At 39.4% G+C, this 9,596-nt stretch overlaps 1 long non-coding RNA gene across 1 annotated transcript; it reads left to right on the forward strand.

Annotated features, from left to right (window-relative positions):
- Positions 1–342: 342 nt before the first annotated feature.
- LOC118155724 lies at positions 343–2,573 on the forward strand. Its single transcript, XR_004745985.1, has 3 exons — positions 343–467; positions 554–734; positions 1,757–2,573. It is a non-coding gene; the product is annotated as an uncharacterized LOC118155724 (long non-coding RNA).
- Positions 2,574–9,596: the final 7,023 nt, after the last annotated feature.

A 9,596-nucleotide genomic window follows, 5' to 3' on the forward strand; every position in this document is an offset into this window, starting at 1 on the left:
CCAGATAAAACAGAGCAAGTGAGACAGCCTGAAGGCAAGCATGTCCTGACAGCCAGGACTGCTCTGGGTGCCAGGTGATGTACAGTCTCCTGTCTAGTAGAAGCCCTGGTGGAAGTCCTACCTCCCAGTGCCTGAACACTGCAAACATGTAAAACCGCCTACTGTCAACATTTCATGATGTCTGCGGTAGCCAAATTTTTGATAGGGAAATAATGTTATCAAGGCTGACTGCCGTGGGCTGCTACCGGTTGACAGGCACCACCACCTATAGCAGCCGAGAGGCACTTAATGAACAGTGGGTGTTGATTATACATGCCACGTTCCCTGCTCTCCCTGCGAACTGCAGACGTTAATGACCTGGTGTGCCGTATACCTGATGGCCACCCGCTGCTGGGTGTGCATGTGCTGCAGATATCTTGCTGCCTCTTTGCAGAGCTGTGCACAGAAGAGGCTGAGAGAGCACTTATGTGAGCTATTGAAAAAACAGTGGGAGATGCGAAGGAGGAAGGCAGGGATAACACAGCCTCTAACAAGGCCATCTTTGCTCTTGCAGTGAAGATTAAAACTTACACGAGGATAATCAGTGTGCCAGGTGGACTGCGGGATTTCTGCCCAGAATTTCTCTTCAAGAGCAGCACAGTGGGATGGCTACGTGACTGAAAAGTACAAGGGCATGACTGTGGATCTAATCACTCAGTAATAGCTGTATGCAGATGAGATGTCTGTGTTGGAAGGTGAGAGGAAATCTGGGCATCAAAGCTCAGTTGATTGCAGTTTGCCTTTGTGCAGGTAGAGCTAAATCTCTTTGAGACTGTACATCTCAGAATTTTAAAGCAGAACAGGATGGCTTGCAGCGAATATAAATGTCTGTGGTACAAAAAATCACCAGGTTGCAAATATTGCTATCACAGGTTTCTGGAATGAAGAAGTTAAAGGATAGGATCAGGTAGGATAGGATAGGGTAGGATAGGGTAGGATAGGATAGGATAGGATAGGATAGGATAGGATAGGATAGGATAGGATAGGATAGGATAGGATGTGATTCCATTCTGCATAGTCTTACTTTAGAATGTGAAAATATATATATAAAAAAAAGTTGCATGGAATTAGTCGCAAAGACTATTTCTCTTTTCCAAATGATAAATTAGATTTATTAGAAGACATTTAAAAGGAAACAAAACAAAACAAACAAACAAACAACAAAAACAAAACAAAACAAAAAAACACCAAAACCCACTGTATTAGTTGAATTTTGCATATCTTAAAACAGATTGTGAACTTTCACACTTTGAACACATATAAGCCACTTGACAATTTCAACCTAATGTGAAACTGTGCACCTACACTTAAACAAAAATTTATAGCAAGTTCATATATAAGTAAAGAATTACACCCTAAATATACGTTTTGAAATTTCAATGTACAATGGCTTTGTCTTAGAAGAGCAACATTGTTACTTTTGATTAAAAAACAAAAGCAACAATAAAGTGTTTGGTATTCATGGTCCTGTGGCTGACTTGTCATATGCACATCTGGCTTGCTCATAGAGAGGTTATTAGTGAGAGACAGGAACAGAAAGAAAACGAAGTTGGCAGAAAATAGAGTGCATATGCATAACAATGCATGACATATTACATTTTCACATTTGTTGTCACAATTTTCATTCCAATTTCCACTAAGGTATCATTTTAGTTTTGCTTGGATTTCTAACAGATTTCCATCCAATAACAATTTTTTTCTCATTATCACATAGCAGGTTCAATTTATGGACGGCTGGCTGCTTGCTGCTGCTGTTGAATGTAGAAAATCAGCGGTCCTGTTTTACAGTTCCAGCACTGTCAGAAGCTCCTAATGAATCACCAGGAGGTCTGTGTGCACAGCAGTACGAATGCTGGGCAACACTGAGCCCACGGCAGCCTTTCGTGGGTGAGCCTCCCACTGCCTTCTGTGAGAGCTGGCTTGCAGACCTGATCCTCCTGAATCGTACTTCAGCCATGGAAGTGAAAAGCATTGTCAGAGACGTTTCCTCTGATCTGACTAAATGTTGTTTACCCCAGCTTCTTCTTTCAACCAGTCTGTCAAACAAAAATGCTCAGCAATCTTTTAATTCAGAACCTGCATCTCAAGGTAAAGGAACCTTCCTGTGCTTGGGGGCAAATCATAATGAAAATTCTGGGTTTAACAACATCATTTAAATGGTAAAATACTTATTTTATCCTTCTCAAATGCATTTAAACTATGGGCCCTCTATTATGATTATTTATGGTTATCATTTTGGCTGCTCCGAGCAGCAGTGTCTGGGCTTAGTTGTCTTCTCTGCTCAGGATGAAAAATGAAGTTTGAAAGAATGTTCATTACCTTCACGGCATGTGTTGACTGCACTGATTCTTCATCTGCCAAACTGCATATGCTGGCTTCTGTCTCATCTGGAGACCTCTGGAACTAAGAGCAATTGATCAAATTAATTCTAATATAATCCCACACAGACCTTGCTACCACTGCAGCTTGTTAACCTTATATGCAAACAGTTTATTTAAACTATCTGGATGACATCATGAAAACTACCTTCAATACATCAAGCAAGAATGAAATGAAAGACCATTTCAACATTTTTTCAAAGATATGATTTGGGTTTTGCTACTTCTTTCTAAAAGATAAAATTTGGAACCTCCAACTGAAATAATTTCAATTCAGTTGGCCATACCTCTCAAATTACTGAGATTTTTCCCACTCTTAAAAAGAAAAAGAAAAAAAAAATCAACCAAAACCAAATAACCTTAAAGTCATGAAGTTCACCACAGTAGCTTTATTTATTGCATGAAATAACAATGGAAGGATCCTAATAGCAATCTTCTGAAATCCCCATGACCCTTTCCTTCTTGCTGATAATTCTTGTTCCAGCATCTTGTGGAGCTTTATGTCAAAATCAACTCACTGACAGAATTCTACCACTTCTCATGTCTCCAGTCCACCTACTGCCACCTTAGAGCAGTTACAGTGTTTGGCTATGTGAAATGATAAACCATTTCTAACAAATTTGTTTGCCATTGGTTGCACCATCCTGTGTGCTTCCTACTGCCACATTGGCCACCCATGGTCAGGCGCTATTGATGCCACTAGTAAGTGGTGCCCTGTGTAGTGACCTTGCCTAAAGCGTGCAAGAGAAAAAATGTCTTTGATCACACTGTAACAGCGTAATATATCATTTGGTATAAAAGTAACTATTCATAAACCAAAAAAAATTGCTCAAAGTACCCAAAACATCAGAAAGTGATTCTCATATCAAAATAAGACTGAGGACACAAGAGTGCATATGACTGGCCATGATTTATAGGTGCAGATTGTTCCCCACTGCTTTGGGGTCCCAGCCATAACTAGACACAACACTGTGAATTAAAGATAGCACAGCAGTCTCAGCTTCAAGATTTCCTATAATTTATCACCTTAGCCCAAGCACTTAGCCATGATGATGTCATATTTACATTAAACTACTTTGTACAATATCTCAAAAGAGCAAAAGGCAATAATAAAGGTTTAAAAAGATATTATCAGGACCATAAAAATAAATAAATAAATAAATGGTATCTCCCAGCCCAGTCATTTTCCCTTACCACTAGTGCTTAACTGCTTAGTAGCTAAGAGCTGTTAGACCTTCTGATACGGACTACCTCAGGGAAAATATTTAATACTTATTAAACATGGCTTCTGAATGGGAAGGATGAAGGCTCTCATGAGAGCACTCCTAAAAGGACAATACATTGTCATCATGTCTTGTGATTATTATGCTACTTAATAAGCAAAAGTGTCCTTTTCAGCTTTCATGGTTCTCATAGGCTTTCATGACAGCTTCATAAATTCTCTTGGCTCTAGACTAGTAGGCAGTTTTCCCAAAACGCCGCAGTTGTAATAGAAAGGATATAACACTCATTAAAGTATATTTCTTCTAGAGTTGCTCTGTGCTATGTACTATATTCTGTGTTCTGGTTAGGGCTAATTGGCAACATTTCAGTAAAAATGTTTTCCGAAAACATACTGAGATGTGAACTTTTTACAAAAACATCATTTTCTTGGATCTAGGATAAATTTTACAGTCAAAATGAGAGACATAATTCTGAAATTATGCTGTTTTTCTGGGACGTAGGAGCCCTAAGTTCAAGGACCTACTTTACATCATTTTTCTTGAAGTAATGTAGGAGACCAGTTCTACAATTTGGACAACAAAAGAAGATAATATTATTCTGGTTAAAAAAAAAAATACCTGATTTGTTTAAAAAAAAAAAAGAAAAAAGAAAAAAGAAAAAAAGAAAAAGAAAAATGGCATGTTTCTGAAGGCATTCATCCAAATAGCTGCAAAGAAAGAACAGATATCTAGCAATAATGGTATACACAATGCTGTAGGATTTTGGAGGATATCAGCATGTGAAATATATGATGTATGGTACTTGTTTTTAGCTTATATTAAGCAAATACCAACTGAGACAATATATGGCTACTTTTCATGCATCAAAATTTCCATATCTGGTTTGTGTGCTGCAGAATTATTATTATTATTTTTTTGGTTGTATCAGCTTATATAATGAAATGTTATTACATTTTCCCACAGACCTTCCTCCAAAAACAGACTAGGCCAGTTATCCTTTAGTCTGTCAAACATAGACAAATTCACTAACATAATTAAGTGAAAAATGAATCATATTGGCAGGGCTAGTAGGTTGCCTTCTCCTAAGCTGTCCACCAACTATCATCTGTTAACTAAAGAGGGAAGTGTAAGAAGCTCTCCTCACAAAGGATAATTGGGTGAGAGGGCTAGAAAAGAAGTAATGCTAAACCATGATTCCAAAATATGAGAGGGGACAGTTAGACAGTTGGCAAAATGGTATGTAGAAACCACATCTCCAAAGTCCAAACCAGGGTCCCTGCAGCCACAGGGATAAAGGAGGCTGGCATGAAAAGCACAGAGCATAAAACAACTAACCAATCTGTGGGAGAAACGAATCCAAGTCCTTTCAGTCTTACAAAGTCAACAGGTCACTCTATCCATTTTTCAGCTGAGCACATGCACAGGTTGGCAAAGTTCCCCCTCGCCCAATCTTTCTTGATTTCTTTCCACACAGCCCGTAATTCTATATTAGTCTTTCATAAACAGTTCATGGTAGGAACAGGCACATTCTGTTTATAGATAGTGATGTTTTAATGCTGTGTGTGTGTATAAATTCCTCTCACTTTTATAAATTAAATACTAATTTTGAAAGTAAAACTAATTCCAACAGAAGTTATTATTGTAATAAAAAGTAACAGAAGATTGTACTTATGGACACATCAGTTTCAAGCTCTTCATGGATTAATCAAGAAAAATGCCTACAAGAACCGAAAGAAACAAAGAAATAAGATTTATTTATTTTTTTCCTTTGGAAAACAGGAGCAGTATAGGCTGCTATTTCTAAAAGTGCCACTGGTTTATGCATCATTGCAGTTAATAACTTATTCTAGGTATTAAATCTGTCACATTCCTTTGACTTAGAATAGAATTGAAGAATTTACAGTCAGAGACCCAAATCTGACCTAGCAATTTGAAAACATAACAGAGATATAAATCCAATTATTCTCTGTCCAAACACTGACACACATACCTTGTATCAGAGAGACATCTGAACAAGTCATATTTAATATCAGACTGAAGTGATTACAAAAATGAGAGCATGAGGATTATTAAACACTCATTTGCTGAAGAGATTTCACTCCTGAAGAGATCATCAGCCAGCTTTACTTGATAATGTTAAAAGTCTTTTCAAAGTAGAATAAATTTTTTCATCTCATTTCCCACATTCCATGACCTCACATTTTTAAAAACACCTGTTTTTTTTTCACATTCATTTTAAAAAATCCTCATCTTCCCAGATATCTTTGTGGCAGAAGCAATATTAGCAAAGTATTATTAAGATTCAAAGGATTATTTCAAATATGGGGAAGGTATTTTATTTTTTATTTTTCTAAGGTAACAAGTAGAACAGTCTAATTAAAACAGGTGGAAGCACAACTCTAGAAGTCTCCTTCTGTGCTTTTTTTTTTTTGTCTGAAAGAATTATGGAACACCTTTTCTCCTTCTGGGCTTTCCACAATTTTTCCAGTTGCAAGAAAGTCTTCAATATCACGAAAGAGAGTCATCGTCTTCTCTTGGAAATGATGCCAACAAAGGATGGAAGACTTTCCTGCATTGCAGTACCAAGAGGTGGTGAGAAGAGGTGGGTGTGAAGTGGCGGGGAGGCAGGGAATAACCCTCCGTGCACACTCAAGCTCACTGGGTGCTTAAGAGAACAATGGACCAAGGAGTGTGACGGAGGAGTAGGTGTGTGGGTCAGGATGCCTGGTAGAGGCTTCTGAAGGTATGAGGTCATTTTCCAACCTTTTTTTGAGGTAAGAGTTTCTGTTCAGGAAGGTGGGAATGCTCCCATAACAAAAAAACAGGGGCTCAGGCCTTGCCTCCTGCCCACGTGGCGGAGATGGGGCTGTGGTGGTCACAGGGAGCATCTCCTCCCACCGCATACTTGCTCCCCACATACTTGCTCCCAGGTCCTTGGTGTTATCTGGTCCTGCAGGCCATCCACGCCATCCATCAGCCCTTATCTCCCCGTGGGCCCAGCACCGCCTCATGCCCCAGGCAGTGCCGCGTGCGGGGCAGTGGGGGAAGGTGGTCAGGGCTGTCCCTCACCCGGCTACAGGATGAGCCCTCCGGGAAGGGACAGGGCCCGCAGGCTTTGACATGTTTCAATCACTTTTAGTTTCCATTTCTGTGAAGCTCAGATGGGCATATCTAATCTCTCAGGACGTCTGCACATTTTCTTGCAGCAGCCGGATGCTTGCGGGGTCCTGTGTCAGAGTGGGGACGCTAAAAGCATGAGGGAGGACAGCATCCACTGTGTCCTCACGGGCTGATAGTACAGTATCTGCAGAACAGCTTCGCTGCAGCACTGGGGATGGAGCAGTTTGCTCTTCAGTCATTCGTATCATACCACTCATCAGAGCCACGGAGCAAAATGTTCCTGATATGCCCAGAGAGGGAGAAAAACCTATAAAGATACTGGGACTTTCAGGTTTCAGGCTCAAGTAGCCCTCTGTTCAAGTCAGTAGCTACCTGAGTGCAGTTTAAATCCTTACGGGGACAGCTTTTAGATGACGTAAAAGCAGGAAAAACATTTTGTGTCAAAACATTCAGTTTGATTTCCAGGAACACTGAAGAGGGAAGGAAAGCCAAAACAGCAGCCAGTGTTTTGGAAAGAAGTCAAGTTTCTGATTTCAAACATGGGGAGCCAAATCGTAATTTACCTTATCACCTAATCGAGTCTGGTGATTGCTAAAAGAATCTGACATTCCACTAGAACCAGGAATATTTGCTTCTTTTATTTCTTTGAGAATCCCTGTGTTTTCCCCAAAGAATCCATACCCCTCAGTTAATCTTCTAAAATCCTTGTTCATAACAGTCCTTTGAAAAACAGAATTTCTATCCCCTGATTTCATTTGATGACCCACTTGTCTAATAAAGACAGAAAAGTTCAGTTAGCAAATCAGTACCCCAAGCTACATCTTTGTTACATTTGAGAAACGGAGTTTATTTTCTGAGTGCTATTGAGTGAATTTAATTTTTTAAAATAAGCAAAAAAGCACACTGTGAGCTAAGGATAAAAGTGCAGCTTTTAATTATCAACTTACTTTTCAAGCAAGAGAGCACACAATGATTCTGTCAGAGGACAATATTATATAGTAATACTGAGTGATTTAGGTGACATAATACCCCAGAAATATGGACATTAAAAATAATAAAAAATACTACAGAATAAAAACAAAATTATTTTTCTGAGGAGAAGACAGAATATGTATGAAAGCAGAATAATACTAATATAGTATTACAAGTGATAATTTAAAAATTATTTGATTCCAAGATATTGCTGTATACTTTACAGAAAAAAAAAAAAATATCTTGGGTAGACAATATGTGGGCCAGTGCTTCTCTTGAGCAATTTAATGCAATTGAAAAGGCAAATGTAGAGTATGTGCAGACTGGTGGCACTCAGAGGGCTGCTGGGATTTGCATGATATAGGATGAGGCTGATTTAAGATGGAAGCACAGAAATCACAGACACAGGATAACCACTGTGAGATGACAACCTTTGTATGATGACACAACTGACTTACAGCAAATTTCCTTTTTTAAAATTATTATTTTTTTCCAATTTGCACACTGTAGAAGTCTTGAGGAAAATTCTTGGCCAAGAAAAGAGGAATTTTGACACTCTCTGCTCTTTCTTTTTTTGATATAATCCTTACAGAAACCTTTTACACCAGTCCCAGCAAGGATCATGTGAATAGCCTCCATCTTCATAAGAGCAATGTGTTTCCCCAAATTGGCAGTGCTGATGAGAAACAATAACAATAAATTCATTTACACAAAAAAATAGAAGCAAGAGGCAGGAAGAAGAGGGAACATCTCTGTCAGTCTGGTGTGATAAAGCCAGAGCCAGGAGAGCTGCGTTTAATCTTTTTGATTCACTTCCAGAGCTGGGCTTGAGAGAGAAACAGATTTAGATGATGAATATTTTCAAAGTACATTAAGAAAAGGCTGATGACAATGTGATATAGTTTTATTTGTGAGTTTACTGATAACATACTCTTAATGGAAAAAAGTAGAAATGACTCCATTGTGTGCAGCTTAACTCAAACTCTGTATGCTAGGATTTTTTGCCTTTATTGTTCGGGCTGCTGGGGTGCATCATTTCAGCGGTGGGTTGTTTTCTGCCCATGGGTACAACAGTGAACAACAACAGATTGGAGGGATCTCTTTGGGCTTCACCTTTCTTTCAAAATACATATTAGAAGTGTTGCTAGGATTGGCTGGCGGTGTGTGTACGCGGCCTGTGATCAGACGCTGCTATTTCCACATGCTGACACAGATATAAGAATTGCTTGTGGGGTGGTGAGCCTGCTCCATATGTGCCCTTCAGTCCATAAATAGCATAGAGATAGGTGTTATAGGAACAAACATTGAAAGACAGCCAGATGGCAAGGAGGTCTCGGTCCAGACCCTTCCAGCATTTAGGATAATGGACTGAGGATGAGGATATAACGTGTCAGAGGGCAAGTTATCATCTCCATCATCGCCTGTCAATGCTGTATGCTGAAGACAGCAGTGCTTAACAAAACGTGTGTCTGAATGTGTGTCTGTTATTAAGCAATGGCTTCTTATGTAACAGAATTTGCCGTGATTTGCCACAAAACAGATAGGAATGAGCAGATTCAGCTAGATGTTCAAACAGCAATTTGCCTTCTGACCATTACAGCCTGGCCAGGTCTTCACAATAAGCCTGTGCAAAACTAAACTTAATTCGAAGTGTTAATGGTTTGCAGGATCAGACCTTGGTTACAACACAGGTCAGACAGAAGTTATATCAGAAGCAAGTAGAAAACAGGAAATGGTGAGACAGAGGTTTTACAAAAGTTCTTCCCTTCCCTTCCCTTCCCTTCCCTTCCCTTCCCTTCCCTTCCCTTCCCTTCCCTTCCCTTCCCTTCCCTTCCCTTCCCTTCCCTTCCCTTCCCTTCCCTTC

The sequence above is a fragment of the Oxyura jamaicensis genome, chromosome Z (genome assembly GCF_011077185.1).
Source record: "Oxyura jamaicensis isolate SHBP4307 breed ruddy duck chromosome Z, BPBGC_Ojam_1.0, whole genome shotgun sequence".
In the NCBI taxonomy this organism is placed as follows: domain Eukaryota; kingdom Metazoa; phylum Chordata; class Aves; order Anseriformes; family Anatidae; genus Oxyura; species Oxyura jamaicensis.